The sequence below is a fragment of the Vulpes lagopus genome, chromosome 24, assembly GCF_018345385.1.
Source record: "Vulpes lagopus strain Blue_001 chromosome 24, ASM1834538v1, whole genome shotgun sequence".
NCBI lineage: Eukaryota > Metazoa > Chordata > Mammalia > Carnivora > Canidae > Vulpes > Vulpes lagopus.
The window spans coordinates 33806641-33830773 of NC_054847.1; the positions used below are offsets into that span (position 1 = coordinate 33806641).

Genomic DNA, 24133 nt, shown 5'->3' on the forward strand with positions numbered 1-24133 from the left:
GACCTTTTTAATATTATGAAAATATCTTTCTCTTTGGTGAGTCTTCTTTGTCAGCACCTCCAGATTTCCTATGTCTAATGTGTACATAGTATGTCTTTTTTCAATCTTTTCACTTTAATCTGTGTCTTTACCTTTTAACTGGGTTTCTTCCAGACACCATATATCAGGTCAGTCTGATATCCTGTTTACATTTTTGTCACTATCAATAGGGTTAAGTCTGCCATCTTGCTGTTTTCTCTTTGTTCCTTATGTTCTTTGTTATTTTTCCTCTTTTCCTTACTTCCTTTGGATTTCATTCTTCTTTAGTATCTCATGTTTCTCCTCTAATAAGTACAGATTAGCTGTACTTCTGTTTTATTTTTTCAGTGGTTGCCATAAGGCATAAAGTGCACATCTTAACTTATTACTGTCTACTTTCAAATAATATTGTACTACTTCATGGACGACATAAGCACCTCACAACAATGTAATTCCACTTCCCATCCTTTGTGCTATTGTTTTCACAAATTCTACTTCTACATATGTTGCAAACCCCATGATGCAATACTGTTTTTATTTACACAATTACCATTTAAATAAAATCATTACATTTTTTATTGTCTACAACATTGTTCATTCATTCGTGGAGACCCACATTTCTCCCTAGTGCCATTTTTCTTCAGCTTGAAGAAATTTCTTTAATATTTTTGTAGCTCAAATCTTCTGGAGATACAATCTTTGAATTTTTGTCTGAAAATTTCTTTAATTTGCCCTCATTTTGAAGGATCATTTCTCCAGATATGAGATTCTGGGTTAACAGCTTCCTTCTTTTGGAACATTAAAGATATCACCCTGTTGTGTTTTGGTTTGCATTTTTTCTGACGAGAAGTCATTTATTCTGTCTTTATTTGTCTGTATGAAATGGGTCTTTTTTCCTTCGGCTCTCCCCATCCCTGGTTTTTAACAATGTAATTATGATATACATTGGTCTGGGGTGTGCACGGGTGCGTGCATGCAGAGAAAGAAAGAGAGTATACATGTACATGTATGTTAATGTGTGTGTGTGTGTGTGTGTGTGTGTGTGTGTAGGCTCAATTCTTAACTATAATTTCTTAAATGGAGTTTCAGCCTTTTCGGTGTTAATTGTGGTATGGAGATTTACTTATTTAAAATTTATGTATGGATGTTGGGGCTTCTGGGTGGCTCAGCAGCTGGGCACTTGCCTTCGGCCCTGGGCGTGACCCCGGGATCCTGGGATGGAGTCCCACATTGGGCTCCCCGCAGGGAGCCTGCTTCTCCCTCTCCCTGTGTCTCTGCCTCTGTCTCTCTCATGAATAAGTAAATAAAATATTTTTTAAAATGGTTGCAAACATGTCAGGCTACCAGAAAGTTGGGAGGGGATGGCCAGTCCTGGGCCCCTAGTGCCTTGAGGGCCACCAGGTCTCGCATGTGCACAGTATGAATAGGGCCCACCGGCCAGGAGGGCAGTGAGGACAGAACCCGAACCCGAAGGACAAGGGTCCCTGCCTCCAAGCACCAGGACCTGGGGCCAGATGGCGTCCGGCATGGCCTGGGGGCCCTGCAGGTGACTCGGGTGAAGGTACAGAGGGAGGTAGAGAATGATTGCTGCTCTCTCCCCACCAAGTCCTGAGCCACAGCCTCCAGAGGGAGCCAAATGAAACCCTTCAAAGCAGCACCGGGACCGTCGGAATCCAGAGCTGAGCAAACTGACCACCTTGCTGCCCTTCCCCGAGGACGTGCAGCCCGGCTTGACAAGCTCTGCATCCTCAGGCTGGTCGTGGGCTACCTGAAGGTGAAGAGCTGCTTTGCAGGTAAGCGGCCGCGTGGCTCCAGATCAAGTTACGAGAGGAGCTTGCCCACAAACTCTAAGCGTTGACCTGTGAGGCAGAAGCGGCACCGCAGTGTTTGGGTCCCGGACACAGGAAGAAGGCCCCACGCTCAGCTCAGGTACAATAGGTGACCCAGACTGCAGGTGTGTCTCTCTGCCCAGCCTGTCATATGGACCCTGGGCTCTGTTCTCTGTGGAAGGAGACGAGCACGGGCTTCCCACCAGGCTCACAGAATGGCAGGTGCAGAGGAGAGGTCCTAGCGGATGGTCTAACTTCTTTCCTTCCTTTGCTTTATCATTTCTTGTGATAAATTAAATGTTCCTCCACCTTCCAGAGCTTTGGCTCAGAACAAAGGGCTCATTTTTCTGAAGCTATGAACTGGGCTATTTCTTATCATCTCCCGGAGCACTTGTTCTCCTAAACTTCCTTACCATGTAACGGGCACAGTCTACTCTTCCGAGTCCTACCTGCTAATCCACTGTGTCATTGCTGAGAGCTAGTCCTAACCCATTCCTGTGCTTGGGACTTGTACGCAGTAAACTGGGTGATGCAGCTGAGCACATCCCCTCCATAGCTAGTAAGCAGCCGCACAGGAAGACGGCCCAAGGAAGACTCTGGGCCTGAACAACACGGGACAGACGGTTACAGGTGCTCGAAAAGAAACTCAAAGATGAAATGGGTCTAGTCAACCTTGAAAATACACTGAGAACTATGAAATTACCCAGCTGCAGGGGTAACTGCAAAGCAGCAGCACCTGTGGAGTCTCGTACAGCAGTGCTGTGGACTGTCCATGCAGGGGTCCACTGTGACCCCAGGGGCTGGGGTCAGGGCATCGGGGAGGGCTGCTAAATGGGCACCGGCTTTCCTTTTGGAGGTGTGGACAGTATCTTGGATGGAGAGAGAGGTGGTGGTTTCTCAGTTTAAAATGGTTAATTCTGGGCTACGTGAATCCCACAGGGGCTGGGATCCTTTGCGGGGAGGGAGGCAGGGGTCCTTTGCAGGCCTGTCAGCCCTCGAAGACCCTGAATAGGTCCTCTGCTTGCCTCTGCCATTGTCTCCAGGCAGCCTGCCCACGTGTCGCTAGTTCGGGCCTGTCCCCACCCACTGGGCTGTGCTGCAGGCCACTGACAGTGGTGGAGACCTCAGACCCTTGCCCTCGCTCTGACCCCCTGCCCAGGATGGCCCAAGCGAAGGGGCACACATGGGCCCTGGGCTGCCCTGGAGAGCAGCCGTCTACCAGTTGTGTGCTGTGAACTGCTTTCGTGGAGAACACCTTGATCCTCAGTTGGTCCCGGCCCTGGTCTGGGCAGAGCTGGGGGCCTGAGTCCTCTCTCAATACATTAAGAAGATAATTCACCATGACCAAGTGGGATTTATCCCCAGGATGCAAGGTTGGCTCAACACTCGTAAAACAATCAACATGATAGATCATATCAACAAGAGAAAAAACAAGAGCCATATGATCCTCTCAATAGATGCAGAGAAAGCATTTGACAAAATACAGCATCCATTCCTGATCGAAACTCTTCAGAGTGTAGGGATAGAGGGAACATTCCTCAGCATCTTAAAAACAATCTATGAAAAGCCCACAGCAAATATCATTCTCAATGGGGAAACACTGGGAGCCTTTCCCCTAAGATCAGGAACACGACAGGGATGTCCACTCTCACCACTGCTATTCGACATAGTACTAGAAGTCCTAGCCTCAGCAATCAGGCAACAAAAAGAAATAAAAGGCATTCAAATTGGCAAAGAAGTCGTCAGACTCTCCCTCTTTGCAGATGACATGATACTGTACATAGAAAACCCAAAAGACTCCACCCCAAGATTGCCAGAACTCATACAGCAATTTGGCAGTGTGGCAGGATACAAAATCAATGCCCGGAAATCAGTGGCATTTCTATACACTAAGAATGAGACTGAAGAAACAGAAATTAAGGAGTCAACCCCAATTACAATTGCACCCAAAAGCGTAAGATACCTAGGAATAAACCTAACCAAAGAGGGAAAGGATCTATACCCTAAAAACTACAGAACACTTAAAGAAATTGAGGAAGACACAAAGAGATGGAAAAATATTCCATGTTCATGGATTGGAAAAATTAATATGATGAAAATGTCTATGCTATCCAGGGCAATTTTCAGGTTCAATGCAATCCCTATCAAAATGCCATGGACTTTCTTCAGAGAATTAGAACAAGTAATCTTAAGATTTGTGTGGAATCAGAAAAGACCCCGAATAGCCAGGGGAATATTGGAAAAGAAAACCAGAGTCGGAGGCATCACAATGCCATATTTCAAGTTGTACTACAAAGCTGTGGTCATCAAGACAGTGTGGTACTGGCACAAAAACAGACACACAGATCAATGGAACAGAATAGAGAACTCAGAAATGGGCCCTCAACTCTATGGTCAACTAATATTCGACAAAACAGGAAAGACTATCCACTGGAAGAAGGACAGTCTCTTCAATAAATGGTGCTGGGAAAATTGGACATCCACACAGCAGAATAATGAAACTAGACCATTCTCTTACACCAGACACAAAGATAAAATGGATGAAAGATCTAAATGTGAGACACGATTCCATCAAAATCCTAGAGGAGAACACAGGCAACACCCTTTTTGAACTTGGCCACAGCAACTTCTTGCAAGATACATCTATGAAGGCAAAGGAAACAAAAGCAAAAATGAATTATTGGAACTTAACCAATATAAAAAGCTTCTGCACAGCAAAAGAAATAGGCAACAAAACCAAAAGACAATCTACAGAATGGGAGAAGATATTTGCAAGTGACATAATCAGACAAAGGGCTCATATCCAAGATCTATAAAGAACTTATTAAACTCAACACCCAAGAAACAAACAATCCAATCATGAAATGGGCAGGAGACATGAACAGAAATTTCACCAAAGACACACACATGGCCAACAAGCACATGAGAAAATGCTCCACATCACTTGCCATCAGGGAAATACAAATCAAAACCACAATGAGATCCCACCTCACACCCGTGAGAATGGGGAAAATCAACAAGATAGGAAACAAATGTTGGAGAGGATGTGGAGAAAGGGGAACCCTCCTGCACTGTTGGCAGGAATGTGAACTGGTGCAGCCACTCTGGAAAACTGTGTGGAGGTTCCTCAAAGAGTTAAGAATAGACCTGCCCTACGACCCAGCAATTGCACTGCTGGGGATTTACCCCAAAGATACAGATGCAGTGAAACGCCGGGACACCTGCACCCCGATGTTTATAGCAGCAATGTCCACAATAGCCAAACTGTGGAAGGAGCCTCGGTGTCCGTCGACAGATGAATGGATAAAGGAGATGTGGTCTATGTATACAATAGGATATTCCTCAGCCATTAGAAGGATGAATACCCACCATCTGCTTCAACGTGGACGGAACTGGAGGGTATTATGCTGAGTGAAGTAAGTCAATTGGAGGATAATCATCATATGGTTCCACTCATACAGGGAATATAAAAAATAGTGAAAGGGATTATAGGGGAAAGGGGAGAAAATGAGTGGGAAATATCAGATAGGGTGATGGAACATGAGAGACTCCTAACTCTGGGAAGCGAACAGGGGTAGTGGAAGGGGAGGTGGGCGGGGGGACGGGTGACTGAGTGATGGGCGCTGAGGGGGGGCACTTGATGGGATGAGCACTGGATGTTATGCTATATGTTGGCAAATCAAACTCCAATAAAAAAAATATACCAAAAAAAGAGCTAAGCCAAACAGGAACATTAAACATTTGCTTTCAATGACATTTTCTCTTCCTCAGCCACCCTAAAGGACAGCATTGCAGGCTGCCCAGCTGACCGACCCATGAATCCAGGAGGAAGTGAGCATGCCTCTCCACAGGTCAATCTAGAACTGTTTTCTGAAGGAGACTTGCTTCTTCGGGTACGGTATGACATTTTCCAAATCTATCTCCTGTCAGTGGTTATGAAAATAGCAGAATCGGGGCCTCAGAGATTTTCAAAAAACACTTCATTTCAAATCTTGTTGAATTTATCTTTAATTATCAAGTCAATTTTCTGGTTGGATAAAGTATTCTATATCTATTCCTTCCATTTTTCAGACAATTCTATAACCAAAGTGCCATGTGGGTGAGAGTCACACAGGGCAGAGTCAGAAACCCTTGATGTCCATCCCTGACAGCCACCTGCTAGTCAAAGAGCAGCCACCTCTCCCCACAAGGGTGATGCTGCACGTGTCCTATCTGTTTCAGGAGGTGTGAGACTCGGGGAGGGGTGTATGTGTAAATCATACCGTAAGCCATCAAACACAAGAAAGGAAACAAACGTACAAAGGAAAAATATCTTTTGTGTATATGGAAATATTAGCAATATTAGCATACCATATTTCACTTTTACTACCTTCGGGCACTTGAACATTTTCTTTCTCTGAAATTTTCTATCTAAATATGATATCTTGGGTAGCCTGGTGGCTCAGCGGTGGAGCGCCGCCTTCAGCCCAGGGCCTGATCCTGGAGACCCGGGATTGAGTCCCACGTCGGGCTCCCTGCATGGAGCCTGCTTCTCCCTCTGCCTGTGTCTCTGCCTCTCTCTCTTTCTCATGAATAAATAAATTAAATATTTAAATAAATACGTAAGTAAGTAAGATATATTGCTGGTACCTTAGCAAGGAATCCAGGTTCTGGGTGGCTCAAATGTAACAGATCTTCACCTCCCAAACCAGAAGTACAAAACTTCCACGGACAGTTCAGGAGGAACATGCATCACCACTGGGTGAGTGGCCACAGAAGAGGCTGGGTCTGTTCTTGAGGAAAGAAGGGGTGGCATGAAAGATCACTGCAGCTTTATTTGTGTGGTCAGGGCTTATTTATCTATTGAGACAAATCAGAGTAACTTAAAAGTCAATCTGTGATCTCTCCCCACTCTCAAGCTGAAATAACTACATTTTTAATGCTTCAGATCTTTAAAAAAAAAAAAGAAAGAAAGAAAGAAGAAAGAAAAGAATAAAAAGAAGAAAAGAGAAAGAAAGAAAAGAAAAGAAAAGAAAAGAAAAGAAAAGAAAAGAAAAGAAAAGAAAAGAAAAGAAAAGAAAAGAAAAGGACAACTCCAAAAGGAGTTTTCCAGGGCGAAAAATCCTGATCACGCGCTGTGGGCATGAAGAGCCCGGCTCCGAACGCTTGGCAGGAACCGGAGAAACAAAGATACCAGTGACTTTGTCTAGGAAATAAACACGATCCTGGGGTGGGAGTAAGGACACGAGAGAGCCGCGTGGGGCCAGGAGAAAGCAGTGAACTGTGGGCGGAGGCTCCACCTTCCGGCAACACGGTAGCCAGACACAAAGCTGCAGGTACCGACTGCAGGCCTCACCAGTACCTACTGCACACGCTGAACAAAGGATAGAGAATCTCAGAGAACATGCTAACCTCTGTGGTTCCCTGTGTTTCAACAGAAAAATTACTTACGTCCTCTCTGCATAGGCTAAATTTTGTTCATATCCTAAAAGATACCTCATCCAACAAGGCAATCTCATGTCCCGGTTCCAAAGGGTGTTTTGGGGGACTCACAGGAGGCTCTCACAGGGTGGGGGTCAGAATGGACACGGGACTCAGGCAGAGGCCTCCGCAGGGCCTTAGCAGGACAGATGAGCGGAGCACTCGGCATCTACAGAACTGTGGGACCCCCCAGAACCATGAAGCCCTGGGGTGGAGGCCCCTCTGCAGCAAGAACAGTGGGGTCCAGATGCTGCCGCTCTCGTGCCCCCAACTGCACCCCAAGGAGGGACCCCGACTTGCACGCTACCAAACGACGGCGTCTGTGCTGCATTTTGCGTCCTGGTAACCGGAGCGAGGCCCCCGCACAAGCCGCCGAGCCCCCGGGGCCGCCCTCGCGCTCCAAGCCCTGCCGGCGGCAGAGGAGACCCGCAGGGCCTGTCCGCAACAGGCGGCCGCGACCCCCACAGCCGAACCCCAACACCCGCAGCACGTGGGACCTGCGCTGGAGGGAAACCGGCCCCGGAGGACAGGAATGGAAGGAAAGTCGAGGCGGCCCGCGTGGGGTCGGGGGCGTCGGGTACGGGGGGGGGGGGCGCCCGCCGGGGACCAGCGCGGACCCGGCACGGACACGCCCGCGTGTGCTCCCAAGAGCTCCGGGTCCCGAGGACGGGGACGGGGCGGGAGGACGGGCCGGGCGCGCCCCTCCGGGAGCGGGGAGAGGCCGGGGCAGCCGCGGGGACACCGAGGGCGCCGCTGCGGCACCGCCACACCGCGGGGGCCCGGGGCGGCCGAGGGGCTCCTCGGGGGTCCGCGTCCGCGGCGTCGGCCCAGGTCAGCGGTGGCCGGTCACGCGGCCCCGGGCAGGCGCACGCGGGGAGGGGCCCCTCCGGCGGCTCAGGCTGGCCCCGGCCCCCCGCAAGCGGCCCCGGCGTGGTCGGTGCCGGGCACGCGGCCTCCAGCCCCGGGAGGCTCCGGCGGCGGCGGCGCAGCCACGGGGACAAGCGCGCGGCCTGGCCGTGTGGGGCGCAGGGAGCCGCGGGCGGGGCGCGCCTGCACGGCGGGGGGGGGGGGCTCACCCCTGCGTCCCCGAGGCCGAGGCCAGGGCTCCCCCGACGGGCCCGGCTCCAGGCCCGTGTTTCGCAGCGAGGACACGCGCCGCCCCACAGGGACGCGGAGCACGACGCAGAGCCACGGCTCGACCCCCGGGGCGCCCCGGCGCCGAGGAGCGTGGAGGTCGCGGCGGCTTCGGCCTACCTGCAGGCGCGGTCGGCACCGCCACGTCCGGGTCACGCGGGGCCACGCGGGGGGCAGGGCCGGGCCGAGGCCACGGGCGGGCACAGGGGGTCGTCCAGGAGGCCGGAGGCAGACGGAGCCGCGGGACGGGCGCGCCACGGGCTCGGGGCCCAGGTGCCGCCACCCGCCAAGCTCGAGGGGAGGCCGCGTGCTCCCTCACGCAGCCCCCGCGGCGAGGCCTCCGAGCTGCTCCGCCGCCCGGCCGGAAGCCAGGGCTCCACGGGGCCTCCGCCGCCTCCCCTGCTGCTGCCCCGGAACCGGAACCGGGCAGAGGAGACCTCGCGGGAACTGCCGTCGGGACAGCCTCAGGGGGAAAGGCGGCCTCGCCCGGCCCAGGGCAGCAGGAAGCGCCGAGACTTCCGGGCGGGCCGCCGCCACGCTCAGCCAATGAGAAGCCGCCCCATCCCCTGCAGCCAATGAGAAGCCGCCGCCACACGCAGCCAGCGAGAAGCCGCCTCCGCCCTCCAATGGGCTTTCCTTCCATACAGCCCCGCCCACCCCCTTCCATATAAAAGAGTTTCCCGCCCGCTGCTGCTCCTGGAGAAACCCGGTTTGCTGGTAAAATAACCGCTTTATCTTGCAAGGTCAACGCTTTCCTGTGAATCCTGCAGCCCTGCCTGGGAAGCGGAGAGCCCAGCTCGGGGACCTTATCTTACCCCTCACGGATCCAGGTGGCCCCTCGCCGCGGAGGCCTGAACACTGTGACCTGCCCTAGGTCACTAAGATCCATCTGTGTGGGCTACGGGGCCCGGAAGCAGCCAGTAAGGAATTTTGTTCTTCAAAGCCCGTTTCCTGTTTGCTCAGAAGCCAGTTTCCATCAGATGTTGACTTGGGCGTCGCAGACTGTGACCGTCCCGTAGCCGACGCGTGTCCCCAGGAAGGGCCCGGCCGGCCCCGGGCGCTCCCTCCACTGAGCTGCGCCGCGTCAGGTTGTACTTGAGGGAAGTGCAGGTAGTTTCGGGTATTTTCTGCGGAGTTTCATGAATATGCTCTTGCGACGACCTAATGCGAATCTTCTGTGATCTGCCGGTCACCGTAATGTGTGATCATGCTACATTACCAGGCCTGTAAAATGTACGGACTGTAAGAAAGAAATCCTGAAAAGATGCCAGACTAATGCTATGTTCATGCATTTTTACTGAAAAGTTGCACTGGCTCATCATTCCATGGTTGAATGGAAGCATCGTTCAAACTTATGAAATGACTATTCACGACTCAGAGTATTTTCTGGCAAGAAAAACAATTATTCATTCAACAAGTATTAGTGTTGGAGGTGGTAGGTGCATCACTGAAATCCTGCCCTGCGGAGGCCTCTGTCCTAGAGCAGGTGGGGATGCAGAAGGAACAGCTGGCTTGTTGACGAGACCACCGAGGAAGCGGACGACTTCTATCTACAGAGGAAGTATAAGGTGCACTTGGAAGATGCTGAAAAGAATTTCAACAATACAGTTTTACCAACACAAATTCAAATTGTTATGTAAGATTTTTTATATGGAAAATCAGCATAATGTTTTAATAGGCTTATTTATATTTATATATGTAAACATGCAAATTCTTAATATTTAATAGGCTTATTTATTGTGTACTTTTATTGATGAAAACATCTACACATACACAGAATAGAGCAGTGGACTTCACACATGTCACCCAGCTTTGGCAATCATTAGCATTTTGCCGTACTTGTTTCACTGATCTTCAGTTTTCTTTTTGCTGGAGTAATTTCAAAGAAAACCCTAAACACGTCATTTCACCTGGAAAACCATCAGTCGCATCTCAAATAAAAAAGGCATTTTCCGGGGCTCCTGGGTGATTGTCTGACTCTTGGTTTCAGCTCAGGTCATGGTCTCAGGGTCTTAGGATTGAGGTCAGACTCTGCCCTCAGCAGGGAGTCTGCTTGTCTTTCTCCATGCCCTTCCCCATGCTCTCTCTTGCTCACTTGCTCGCTCTGGCTGTGTCTCAAATAAATATTTTAAAAGAAAAGACATTTTCTTACTTGTGGCATTTTCACACCTTTGAAAATTCACCATGATTTTTTTTCTTAAATATTTATTTATTTATTTATTATTTATTTATGATGGACATAGAAAGAGAGAGAGAGAAAGAGGCAGAGACACAGGAGGAGGGAGAAACAGGCTCCATGCCAGGAGCCTGATGCGTGACTCGATCCCAGGACTCCAGGATCACGCCCTGGGCTAAAGGCAGGCGCTAAACCGCTGAGCCACCCAGGTATCCCCTCACCATGATTTCTTAATGTCAGTTTGTGCCTATTTCAAATTTAAACTTGCCATTTCTGAAAAAGAAAATGTTCTTCCACGGTTGGGTTTTGTTTTCAGTTTATTTATTCATGAGAGACACAGAGAGAAAGGCAGAAACCCAGGCAGAGGGAGAGGCAGACTTCCTGCGGGGAACCTGATGTGGGACTCGATCCCAGGATCCCGGGATCATGTGCTGAGCCAAAGGCAGATGCTCAACTACTAAGCCACCCAGGGGTCCCTTGACATTGGTTTTATTCCCATCAGGACTCAAACGTGGTGCACACGCTGTATTTTGTTCCTGTGCCTCCTAGACCTCTCTCTCAGCCCACCCTCTCCGAGTGGAGACAGGATCTGTGCTGTCACTGCCACAAGTGACTGAGCAGTGTATCCATCCCCCAGAATTCCCCAGTTGGGACCTGGCGTCTGTGGACTGCTGTTTCACTAGACCTTCTACAGAGTAGAAGTTAGCTCTAAATTTTGACTAGATGCAGGATCCTTTTTGTTCAAGAATATTTTAAAAACCAAATATATATATTTTTAAATGAATGACACTTGTGATGGTTAATTTTGTGCCAACTTGGCTAGGCCTATTTAGTCAAACATTGTTCTAGATTTCTCTGTGAAGGTATGTTCTAGGTGTGATTAACATTTATATCATTAGACTTTGAGTAAAGCAGACGAGGCTTTCCAGTGTGATGAGCCTCATGCAGTTGGTTGAAGGTCTTAGTAGAGATGAGACTGACCTCCCTGAGAAAGGGGATTCTGATGGCAGATGACCTTGACCTTCAGACTCAAGCTGCAGCATGACGTCTCCTGGGTCTCCAGCCTGCGGGAGAGAGGCACGATCCACATATACAGATAGTGATGAAGGATAAAGATAGAGACGCTGTAGATCGAGGGAGATGACATGGGTAGCGCACGTAAATCCTATTGGTTCTGCTTCTCGGGAGAACCCTGACAAGACAGTACTTCTTAAGGGAGAATATTTCAGGAAACACAGCTCCCCAAAATATAAAAAGGGCAACATGAAATGTCAAATTAACAAAAAGTAATGCTGAAAATATTGAAGTTATGCTTGCCTCAGTTTCTCTCTTCTGTGTTCAAACTGAACTTTGATGAATTTCAGAGGTGAGCTGTTGCTCTTGGATGGAAAAGAGTAGATTGAGGCCGGCTACAGCACATTTTTCTAGTTAGTTAGTTTACACATCATTTAATATTAATTATGTTCTGGCACATTAAAAACAAACACATTAAAAAAAACACATTTGTTCCTGATAGGGACCCCACTCAACCTCCACTTTTATGTATTTTTTAATATGTAGCCCATTTCTTTTTTGTAAAATTGGCACTAATACCTATTTTGGGATGCTGCATAAAGTCTGGCCCAAAATAGCAATAAATGTCAATGGTCATTATCACCAGCATCACCACCGTTTGCTTTGCTCTGAGTCCACGTGGAGCTCCTCGCACGGCAGAGAATGCATTTGCTTCCAGGGTGAGTTTATGAAATGACATTTTAAAAGTGGGACTCATTTCCCAGGCCTCACTTAACAGTACTCCCAGCTGATACGGCCCGTCTCCCCCAAAAGCCGACCCTTTGCTTCCCCCAGAGGTCCCAGCTCCTCCCGCATTATTCACGGCCCTCTGGGCTGTGTGCAGTGGAGCAGAACAGCTCAAATGAGGTTCGTGCATTAGGGAGAAAGCTGCAGGGCAGTGAAGAAGCCTGCCCATCCCTGCCCCTTCCCAACCCACAAGGGGCCTTCTTTTAACACACCTGAAGTCACCATCCAGTGCTTGTCACAACACATGGTCACGCCAGCACCTGCCTGGCAGCTGCATGACCTTGGAGAAACCTCTTAACCTCTTCAAGTTCCATTTATTAGTCTGTAAAAGAGGGACACTGTGATTTCAGGGCTCTGTGAGCATCTGCATGTGTGAGTGTGAATGAAAGCTCAATAAAGGAAATAAATAGACAGACGGATGGATGGACAGATGGCTGGCTGGCTGGAGTGTGTCTCTTGCAGATCCCAACACAGTTCCATATACCTGATCCTCGCCACATCCTTGTGATGTGAGCAGGGAAAGTAAAGTCCCCTTGACAATGAGGCAAACGACGCAAGACCCTGGCAGGATGGAAGTGGGTGTTGGTTTTCACAGTAAAGTGCAGTTTATCCTGGTTACCTCTCACCACGGTGTGAAGTTGAGGACAGGTGTCTTGTGTCAGGTCACTATTTCCTGCACGAATAATGTATGGACAATTTTTTTTTAATTTATTTATGGGGATCCCTGGGTGGCGCAGCGGTTTAGCGCCTGCCTTTGGCCCAGGGCGCGATCCTGGAGACCCGGGATCGAATCCCACGTCAGGCTCCCGGTGCGTGGAGCCTGCTTCCCCTCTGCCTGTGTCTCTGCGCCTCTCTCTCTCTCTCTCTCTATCATAAATAAATAAAAATTAAAAAAAAAAATAAAAATAAAATTTATTTATGATAGTCACACAGAGAGAGAGAGAGGCAGAGACACAGGCAGAGGGAGAAGCAGGCTCCATGCACCAGGAGCCAGACATGGGACTTGATCCCGGGTTTCCAGGACCGCGCCCTGGGCGAAATGCAGGCGCTAAACCGCTGCGCCACCCAGGGATCCCTGTATGGACAATTTCTAAAGAAAAAATTTCTATCCCACTATGTCAACCTAAATTATCATATGCCTTAAATATAGGTTAGTGTAAACTCCAAGCAAATGCGTAAACTATCTATAGAGCCCTATGCCGGTGCCTCCGGCTGCCACCAGCGCCCGTGGCAGGGCTCCAGGGGGGACTCGCCCCGCCGGCGGCCCCCCACCCCTTGCTCAGTCCAGGCCAGGCCCCAGGCTCCACTTGCTACTTTCCGTATTTCCTGTGGAAGCAGAGTGGCCAGGGAGACCAGCTGGGGCCGGGACGCAGCAGCCATCCCAGGGGGCTTCTCTCCACGTGGGGCCACCGCAAGGCCGAGGTGCTGAGCTTCGGCTCCCCAGGGGCGGCGAGCAGACGGACCGGGGCAGCCCAGCACCCAGGCGCCCGGAGCATCCGGGCCGAGCCTTGGCTCCCTCCCGCCGTCTGCTCGCCGCCCTCCCGGCTGCTGGGACGGCGGCCCGGTGTGTGCCCGGGGCAGGGGCGCCTGCAGGCCTCTTGGGGCGCAGCAGCGGGGACAGGGCCGGGAGGCTGCAGGGCAGCGGGCCTGGCCCAGGTGCCACCCCCCCGGCCCCCCACAGGCTCCCCAGGACACACCGGCCTCATTCCCCCTCGGTCTCCCGCTTCTGCAGCGCCTGCCACGTGCCGGACCCCGTGTTGGCCTCAGGGGGGAAGGCTGGGAACCGTTCAGAACCCGGGCTGGCCGGCTGCGGTGGCCGGAGGCCGGAGGCTGGAGGCTGGAGGCTGGAGGTTGGAGGTCAGAGGCCGGAGGCCGGAGGCTGGAGCCTACCCTCGAGGGCCCCGACGCCGCAGCAGGGGCAGCAGGCCGCGCTGCACGCCCACGAGTCGCCCCCACCCAGTCTGGGCCCTGGGCGCCGCTGCACATGGACACAACACGTTTTGTAAAAAAGCAGACATGCAGGTCAGTTGAGGTCTTCCTGTTGCAACGATGACCTTGCCTGAGCCTCCAGGTCCTCCACGGGGTCAGCTCCGGGGTGCAGAGGGCGTGGGGTCGGGCCAGGGGGTCAGCCTGGGGCTGTTCAGGGGGCTGCTCCCCCCACCTCCCCACAGCGGGGGCAGCCCCAGTGAGCAGATACCCCTAAAGCCACCCCACCCCGAGCACAGGCCAGCTGCCAGGCCTCCAAGGGGCGCCAGGATGGGGGCTGGCAAGCTCATGGCTCTGTGAGCAGCGCGGGGTGGGGCTGTGCCACAGGAGTGCCAGGCGCCCCCACAGGTGCCTCTCACATACCCTGTGGCCCCCCCCATCATTCAGGTGCCCCCGACATCCCCTGCCGCCTCACCCCCCCATCATTCAGGAGCCCCTGACATCCCCAGAGGCCCGCTCCGCAGTGGGGGTTCCATCCCAGCACGGGGATGTCGGGGGTCACAGCAGGGCCCCGCAGTGTGACTGCATTGCAGATCGGGGCCTTAAGGACATGGGTCAAATGAGGCCGCCGAGGTGTAGCTGTGTCCTTGGAGGCCCCGCTCCCTCCCTTGGTGGCTGCCTGAGGGGACGAGGAGGCGCAAGTGGCCGAAGCATCAGGGCCGAGCGAGCAACACGCAACACGGCTGCCCGAGCCGATCCCGGCGACATGGTGGCCTCCTCGTCATCCGACAGCATGACGCACATTCAAGTCCTTGTGACCTCAGGGGAGTGAGATCACTCAGGTCGTCCTCTGAGCAGTGACTTTCAGCTAGAGATTAATAAGAAAAAATACCTAGAAAATTCCACCTTTGGAAATTAAGCCACAATTTCTAAATAGCCCTGGGACAGCAGGAGAACTCATAATGGGAATTAGAAAATACTTGGACCCAGGAGATACTGAAAATAAATCAAAACATGCTGTTGCCGCCGCAGCAGCTCTAGAGGAGAAAGCGAGGGTGCGGGCAGCAGGAGAGGACAGAAGCTGCAACTCCACCGCCGGAGCAGCCACCCCCGGGGACGCGAATCCCGAGCCCGCCCTGACGGCCCGGGAGAAACCGAGGCCGGGGGCGCTGAGCTGTGCGCCAGGGCGACCGATGGAGCCAGAAACGGAGAGCAGATTCCTTCCACCGGACGCAGCAAGTGTATCCTTAAGGAAAATAATGTCGAATCGGACAAAATAAAACTTAGGAACTTCTGTTTATCAAAATAGAGAGAAGACTAAGCCACGGAGCAGGTGTTCGCAGAACAAGCCTATGAAGGGCTTCGAGCCGGGCCCGCCAAGGACGCCGACGCTGAGGACCCTGGCTCCCGGGAGCCCCACGGCGGCTGTGCACCCAAGGGGAACGCGCAGGCCCACACGCACCACCCGCCGCACCTGCCGGGGCCGGCCCGGGAGGCCACCCGCTGGCCACCCGCTGACCACCGGCGGGGCAGGACGCGGCAGGAACCCGCGGCAACACGGGGTCGGGGCTCACAGGTGCCCGTGAGCTGAACGACGCCCACAGCGAGGGACAGGGCCCGGATGGCACCGGCCCGGCGGCTTCAACGGCCCCGGGGCTGGACGTCCCCCAGCCCGGCGGCCTCCCCCCTGGGACCTGGAGACCCGGCCCAGTCCCCGGGCAGCCAGCTTCTGCGGGGCTCTCCCCCGGAAGGGCGCAAGTCCGTCCCGGGGGCCCCCTCGAGGCCTAAGCACCTCCCAAACACCTGCTCCTAACGGCCCCCCGCCGGGAGCCTCAGCCCAGGAGTGTGGGCGGCACAAGCTTCGGGCTCCAGAAGCGGCCTGTGTGCCCCACCGGCCCCAGGAAGCTGCGCGTCACCGGGGGCACCACCCTCGGAGGCACTGCGTGCCGGGCACTTGGGGCGGCCGCTCGCGGCTGACGGTCTCGGTCCAGTGCTTGTTCCAGGAGATGCGCACCTGCACGCCCGTCACTCACGCGGTGGGGATATACCGTTCATTCTGCAATGTAAAGTCAACTAAAAATCAAAGCAATACACACCAAAAGACGTAGACCTGGACCTACAGGCAGGGACGTTCCTTCACACCAGGGGAGAAAGGCTACAAAGCAGCACACGCGGTAGGACCCCACGCTTGCCGACACAGCACACGCGCACGGAAACACGCCAACACTCATTTCTTTAAAAATATTTATTGAGTATGTGCTCTGCGCCAACACATAATTTACGTGGAAGACATCTCTATGACTGTACTATCCATGCAGAGTCCCGTCACATGCATCGCCGCCTCCAGGCCCTGCACGGCTTTGGGGCGCCCGCCTTCGCACGACAGGGAGGGGCCCGGGCAGCAAGGACACCATGACACATGATGCATGAACAGCCACTTTCATAGGAGTACAAGGTGATGCGCGTGTGCCCTGCGAGTTGAGATCTAGACCTAGCTTAGGGACACGGTGCCACCGACTCGGCCACGAGCCAGACTGTGGACACCTGGGGACAACGCCTACTTCTAGAGCACAGACACGGGCAGTGACAGGGGTGAGGGGTCCCCGCCGAGCCCCACGTGGCGCCTGTGGAGGCCCGAGGAAGGGAGCGCGCACGCACACGGGTGTCCCGCCGCTGGGCAGGGGAGCTCGCGGGCCACAGGAACGCGGGCTCACATCCAAGCGCGTCTCCGCCCGGGCTCGTTCCTGCAGCACCTGCTTCCCACAACTTCGACCATCACCTCCAGATGGGAAAGACCTTCTCTCCCACCTGGAAACAGACCAAGCAAATCAGTCATAATAAACCGCTTGAGTGTGACTCACACGCAGCACCTTCTGATGACGACTCAGGATCGCACCCAAGAGCTTCAGGCGGAGAAGTTTTTTAATGACCAACATTAAGACTTTGACATAAAATTAGCACAGAGCAGGTAGGAGACCAGAGGAGAACCGTCGTGTCCCCTCTGCCGTCCTGCACCAGGTGTGGGAACGGCGGCCCGGCCCGCTCTCCACCGGGGCCTCCTGGACACGGGAAGGGTGGCCCTGGCTGGGCCCCTGCCCTCAGACTCACCTTCCTGCCCCCGTTTCCTGTTCTACCAATAACAGCACCCACTGCCCGCGAGGAGGGTGAGAAAGCAGCGCAGGCGCGCGAGGCCGAGGCCGAGGCACCGCGACCGCCACGCCCGTCTCCCAGCACCAGCGCCCAGCACCCGCCCTGCGGCACGAGCCTTACTTTCTGCGATGTGGGGGCTTGTGTGGAAGTGACGGACCAGCTGAGCGCCACGGACATGTGCCTCCTCCACACGGGGTTTCTCTGCAGCACAACCGAGCCTGTGACCACATCTCCCGAGAGCACGGACACGGGCTCGTCCATCATAAACAGCACCTGCCTCCAGTGGGTGGTTCTGCAAACCACGGGGCACGCATCACCTCTGTGGGGGGGCCCCCAGGCTCCCCCGCGGGGCAGACGCACCAGGCCCACGGCGAGGCCTCTGTGGGCGCCAGGGACTGGGCCACAGCCCAGCGAGCACGCGGCTCTGGGTGCTCCCAGGGCCCCGCACCCTGGCACGGGGCGTCTACCGCGTCCCTGCCTGGTCCCTAGGCTGCCAAGCCGAGTTCTAGTTTCCGCAGCGCAGGAAGGTCACTGCCCCTGGGAGTCGGGCTGGAGGGGGTGTGGCAAGTGCGACATCTGGGACAAACGGTCACGCTCCGCGCTCTTCAGGTTCTGCAGGCCCTGAGGACACGGCTCCACGGCCTCAGGGTCATGCTCAACCCTCACGTCCCTCCGGCCCCAGCCGCCGTGAGGGCCCCTGTCCCCGCGTCCCAGAGCGCTGCCCGGGCTCGGCACCTGCCTGCCCCACCCCACGGTGTGCGGGCACACGACCCCCGGGGCCTGAGTTCCCGCCCTCGACTGGCAACAGCTCGCATCTGTGTGCCGGGACCGGGAAGGGCGGCTGGAGGCCTGGCCCCGCCACCTCCACGGACGCTCTGGCCAACAGCCTGGCTCCTGTGGTGCGGACGGACGCGAGGCCCCGAGGACCCCCGCTGCGGCCAGTGTTGACCCGAGCAGCGCGGCTGCCCGCCCCGCCCCGGGCACCTACCGCGCAGGCCCACGGAGGCCCCAGGAAGGCAGCGCTGCCGGGCTGCTGGGTCCAGCTCCGAGGCAGACCGCAGCGCCCGGCCCGCCCGAGCAGCGAGCAGCGTCAAGATGCTACTGCACAGAAGTGTCCCGGGGGCGGCTGGGGGCTCGGTCCGGGGAGCGTCTGCCTTCGGCTCAGGGATGACCCTGGGGCCTGGGATCGAGTCCCGCATCGGGCTCCCTGCTCAGCGGGGCTTCTGCCTCCCCCTCCCCCGCCACACCCCCTGCTCATGTGCTCTCTCGCCCACTCTCTCCCTCAAATAAAATCTTTAAAAAAAAATTGTCTCAAGAAACACTGACCTTCCTCAAGAAAGTCTTGGGGAGTTAAAAGCCCCTACAATTCCATGGGTTGTGCTTGTATTAGACCATGGGAAGCTGAAGCAGCGTCCAGGGCAACTGAGGCAGGCAAAGTGCGCTCCGCCCGTTCATGCAGGGGTCAGAGGGCAGGCAGGGCAGCCCAGGGCAGGGGCGGGTGGGGCACGATCCCGGTCCCCCCACCTGCACACACTGCTGCCTCCCTGACGGCCACCCGGCAGGGGACCTGCACCCGCTCCTCCCGGGCAGCGGAGCCCCTGCGGGTGCTGCACACTCACAGGTGAAACGGGCCTGTGCTCAGCACCAGCTGCGGCTCGTCCTCCTGCAGGCTCTGGAACCGGACACTGAACCAGGCGGTGAATCCATGCAACGCGCCAGCCTTCCTGATGTCAAAGTGCAGCTCGCCGCTCATGGTCTGTTCAGGCAACGATGAGGAAGGGACGCGGCTCCCGTGAGCGCGTGACAGCAGGCGGGAGGGCTCCGGGCAGGAACTAGCAGCTGTCCCCCCGCCAGCCCCGCTCAATGCCGCTGCACTGCCGGGCCCACGTCTAGTCCAGTAACTGTGGATGCAACTTGCTAGTGTAGCCAAACACAGCAAACCTGCTCCTCGGGAAAGAACCACTAAAGCTGGCAGCACAAATTCACATGCGGCAGATAATCAGAAAAGGTTTCAAGCAACGTGGGCCTCACTTGCCTCATTTTCTGGCCCCATATTTGAGTGGAATCCTATTTCTTCTCATTCTTGGCATAAAGAACCGGGCCCTCTATACTGCGAAACTAAGTGCAGAGCCAACAGCTTAGCTCCCGGCTGAGCTCCAGGGGGTTCCAGGCACCCGCTCCCAAGCTCTGCACCTCCGAGCACACCCTTAAAATGAGACGCTCCTGAATGCACACGCGCCACCTCGTGGCAACAGGGGGAATGTAAGAGTAAGAATTAAGAATTTTGTCATCCACGGCAGCACAACTTAGAAAAAAAATTTTTAACTTGAAATCCTTGAAGAAACTAGATATAATTTATTAGAATCTCAAGATGCTGAAAATATTAAACATAAATATAAAAATGACTGATGGTGTTAAAGAGGTCCGTGAAAAAATAATGTAAAAATACAAAATCAGAGCATAAAAAAGACAAGACTCGGAAAATCAAAGGCAAGGTTCCTCAATCTGTGTATTCGCACAGTCTGGTACGTGCGCCGCCCACTTAGCCTCCGGGGCTCTCACCTCCAGGTCAGGGATCTGCACGGTTCTCGTGTCCAGCTGCAGGATGGTGCACGGTTCAGACAGACAGTCTTCTGGCTTCAAAATGTGGTTGTACTTGGGCTTCGAAAAAAAACTCCTTAATCGCTAAAGATCTAGGGAAAAAGTCAAAGGAGTTGCTCAGAGGCGTGAACCAACAGCTCAGGTTCTGACACACGCACTCGCTTTGTCTCCAGCGTGAGCAGGAATTCCACGCCACCGTGTGCGGCACGAGGGCCCCAAGGCAGGGCCGGGGTCCCTGGGGCGGCCCGCTGAGCGTGCGCCGTGTGCGAGCACACCTACACCCTGCTCGTGGGGCCTGACCACACCAACACCCTTCCCACGCAGGCTGCCCGGCCCAGCCCACCGCCGTGGCTCCGGTCACCGCGGCCCCCTCCCGACACGCGGACAGGAGGTCCGTGGGAGCCAAGCGCCGGGTCACCGCGCAGACACTTGGTCGTCTCACGGCACAAGCAGGGTGAGGACAGTGAGATGTGCACACACGGCCCTGTCTAGGTGGCTCCGTAAGAAATGCTCTGAAGTGGCAGGACTGCGGGCCACGGGCCCGATTGCGTCAGCCCTCACCCTGCGCCTGGCATCCTGCCGCCTTCACCTGCACTGCCGAGCATTGCCGCTGGGTGCAGACGGGGTGGGGGTGTCGGTGGCTGTGGGGCCGGGGCCTCAGGGTTCTGCGTCTCTTGCCTTCCAGGGACAGGGAGCTGCCCGGCCTCAGCCCCCGCAAGGCCAAGGTGAGAGCCCGTCCTGGGCCCCAGGCAGGACGTGGGGGTGGCTAGGGCCAGCTGTCTGCACTGTCCCCCAGGACATCCCCGGGCGTCTCCCCAGTCCCCCGTCCCAGCGTGGCACGGGCTGCTGGGAATGCACCCCAGACCCGGAACCGCGGTCCACAGGGGGCCCTGTGCCTTCCTGGCTCCTCCAGGTCCCACGGGGCACTGGACGCAGCCCAAACGCCCACCTCCCGGGCTGGAGCCTCACCTGTGGCCCCCGCTTGTCCTCTTCCAGAAACTCTGCCAGGAGACCCAGCGCACGGACAAATGGATAAAAATGCTCAAGCGAAGGGACCACTACCTCCCCAGCGAGAAGGTGGGGCGCTGGGTGCCCCCAAGGGCTCTCCGTCCTGACGGGGCTGGGAGGCCGCCCTCAGTGTCCCCCTGCCCCGTCCTCGGGGGAGCCCCCTGCCTGGGGAGAGTCTGCTGGGAGCCCGAGCCTCCCCAGGCCCCGGGATGGTGGTGGGGGAGCGTCAGGTCGGGGCCACGGTCCCTGCTTCTCCTGGGGGATGGGACCCAGCTCCAGGGAGACCCAGCCTCTCTGCAGACACCCTGGAGCCAAAGCTGGAACCTTCTAGATGCCTCGCGCTCCCTGGCTCCAAGGGGCCACCCTGGGCCCCTCTCACCAGCACTGCCTTCCTCCCCGCAGCTGTGGTGCCGGGTCTACAAGGGGGTCCCGCCCCAGGTGCAGGGACAGGTGTGGCTGCGATTGCTGAAGGTCGACCAAGTTAAGGCCAGGAATGCCAGGAAATACCAGGTGGGGCCCTTCCACTCCCCGTGGACCCTCAGTCCCCTCCCCACCAGGACTGACCCCCTGTCCCCTCCCCACCAGGGCTGACCCCCCATGTCTCCTCCCCACCAGGGCTGACCCCCGTGTCCCCTCCCCACCAGGGCTGACCCCCCATGACCCCCCCTGTCCAGGGCTGACCCCCGTGTCCCCTCCCCACCAGGGCTGACCCCCCATGACCCCCCCTGTCCAGGGCTGACCCCAGGTCCCCTCCCCACCTGGGCTGAACCCCCGTGTCCCCTCCCCACCCGGGCTGACCCCCCCATGCCTCCTCCCCACCCGGGTTGATCCTCCATGTCCCCTCCCTGTCCAGGCCTGACCCTCAATCCCCTCCCCGCCCACGACAGCTGGGCATAGGCCCTCAAGCAGGCCCCGCGGGCACAGTGGGCACTCCTGCCATCCCCGGCCTCCCAGGGGAAGGAAGGAGGTTCCTGCAGGACACACGCCCATGGTGGCCCCAGGGCTCCCTGCCCAGGACGGCAGCTGCTGACAGGTCGGGGTCTGTGTCCCTGACGCTGGCTCCTCCTCCTGGGGTCACCCTGCAGGAAATGAAGGAGGCAGCCCTGGTCTCCTCCCGGGACATCATGCAGATCGACCTGGACGTCAACCGCACGTTCCGCAGTCACACCATGTTCTGGGACCGCTATGGGGTCGGGTGAGTTTGCTGGGCCAGCGGGGTTTGGGGGCCCAGGGGAGGTCTGGGGGCTTCTGTGCAGGGGACACGGGGTCTCTGAGGCCAGGGGGGAACGACGGCAGTGAACAACACACTGCCACGTGGTAGGGTGCTGGGGATGACCCCCGTGACCCACCCCCAGGGTCTTGGGGATGGGGAGGCCCCAGGACGGGGCCTCCAGGGGTCACCATCTAAGCTGAACCCCAAGGGGGTGAGGGGCGGCCCCGTGAAGAGCAGGGGGCCGGGGTGGGGGCCTGGGGGGCAGTAAGGGGACCTGGGGGCCAGGGTGCATGGCCGTGGCTGGACCAGGACGCATGGACCCGACGAGGGTCGGACAGGTCAGGGTGACACCCCCTCTCGGTGCTTTATGTACTTCTGAATTCTGGGCATTTTATTGTAGACAATTTGCAGTTGGTGAGCACACACAGTACGACGACCCCCAGATGCCGCCCCGGTCCAGGCAGGCCCTGCGCTGAGCACACGGGGCTCCAGGGGCAGGGGCAGGGGTCACAGCAAACCCCAGACTGGGGTCGCTTTTATCTGTAGACGACTCCGTGTGCACCTTAGAGAAGGGGGTGCCCTGTGTCCGCAGCCCCCCACCCCATCCCCTCAACCATTGCCCCCACGCCATCCCCCTACATCACCCCCACACCATCCCCCACACCCCCACAACCCCCACCCCTCCACTATAGGTCCTGCCCCCCCCCAAGGACACGGTGCAGCTGCCCCCTGTGGGACATGCTCAGCCTCCCCAGCCACCTTGGGGTTCTCTGGACGGCCTGCTCCTGTCAGAAGCCCGGGTGTCCCGTAGAGTCCCCAGGGGCCGCGGGGAGGTGGGGAAGGCAAGGAGCCCCTGACAGGGGGGTGCAGGTGGGTGGAGCAGAGGGTGCAACTACCTCTGTGTGGAGCGGGCAGGGTGTGTGGGAGCCCAGGACCCCAGGGGTGACCTGCAGGGGCGCCAGGGGTGGGGCTGGGGAGCCACCAGGCAAGGGTGGCTGAGCTTCCCGGGGGGCCGCTCGGACCGTCTCCCCACGAAAGCTCGGTGCTTCTCCCTACAGGGAACCTGCTGCCCCCCGGGGCCCCCGCAGCCCTCAGAGCGCGGCCGGGACAGGCTGACCTGTGACCCCCGGCCCAGGGGGAGCCGGTCTCCAGCAGCCCCGGCCCAGGGGCCACGGAGGTGGGGTGCAGACTCAGGCTGTCGTGCGGGGGGCATTGGGCAGCTCCTGGCAGCGCTGAGGGGGCCGCACCCCATACCCCCCCGCGGGCTCAGATAGTGACCCCAGGGGTTTGCAGCCTGTATCGGGGTCACACCTGCACTACGTTCCCTGCTCTCCTCATGGCGGCTCAGACCTGGAGCCCCGAGATGCTCTGGGATGGGCGGGCCCAGGGTGTCCCCCACAGAGTCCAGTCCAGGGACACCTGGGAAGGCCTGGTGTGCGCTAAGGGCCATGGACGCCCCGGCTGCGTGGGCTCGGGGCAGGGGCCACGTGAGGCCGGTGGTGTTCCCGGGACACGGGCCAAGCCAGGGCAGGGGAGGAGAGGCGTCAGGGGCTGCGGGGACTGGGGAGGGGGTGCGCTGGCTCCCAGGGGGGCGTGCAGGGGGGCCGCTCCAAGGCTGGAGAGGGCGCTGGCGGCACTGGGGGAGCCCGGAGCTGCACACCCCATGGCGGGAGCCGCTCGGAGGCGTCGGACACCCCAGAGTACACATAACCCCCAGCACGCTGCACGTGTGGTTGCCCCCTGTCCCCGTGCGCAGACCTGACCCCAGAGATCGGCCCCCGCGGAGGGGCGCTGCGGGCCGCAGGGCCTGCGGGGCGG

General features: G+C 56.6%; 1 long non-coding RNA gene across 1 annotated transcript; it reads right to left on the minus strand.

The window, feature by feature from the left end:
- Positions 1-16570: 16570 nt before the first annotated feature.
- Positions 16571-19181, minus strand: LOC121481815. Its single transcript, XR_005985428.1, has 3 exons — positions 19113-19181; positions 17614-17785; positions 16571-17151 (listed from the first exon to the last, which is right to left on the minus strand). It is a non-coding gene; the product is annotated as an uncharacterized LOC121481815 (long non-coding RNA).
- Positions 19182-24133: the final 4952 nt, after the last annotated feature.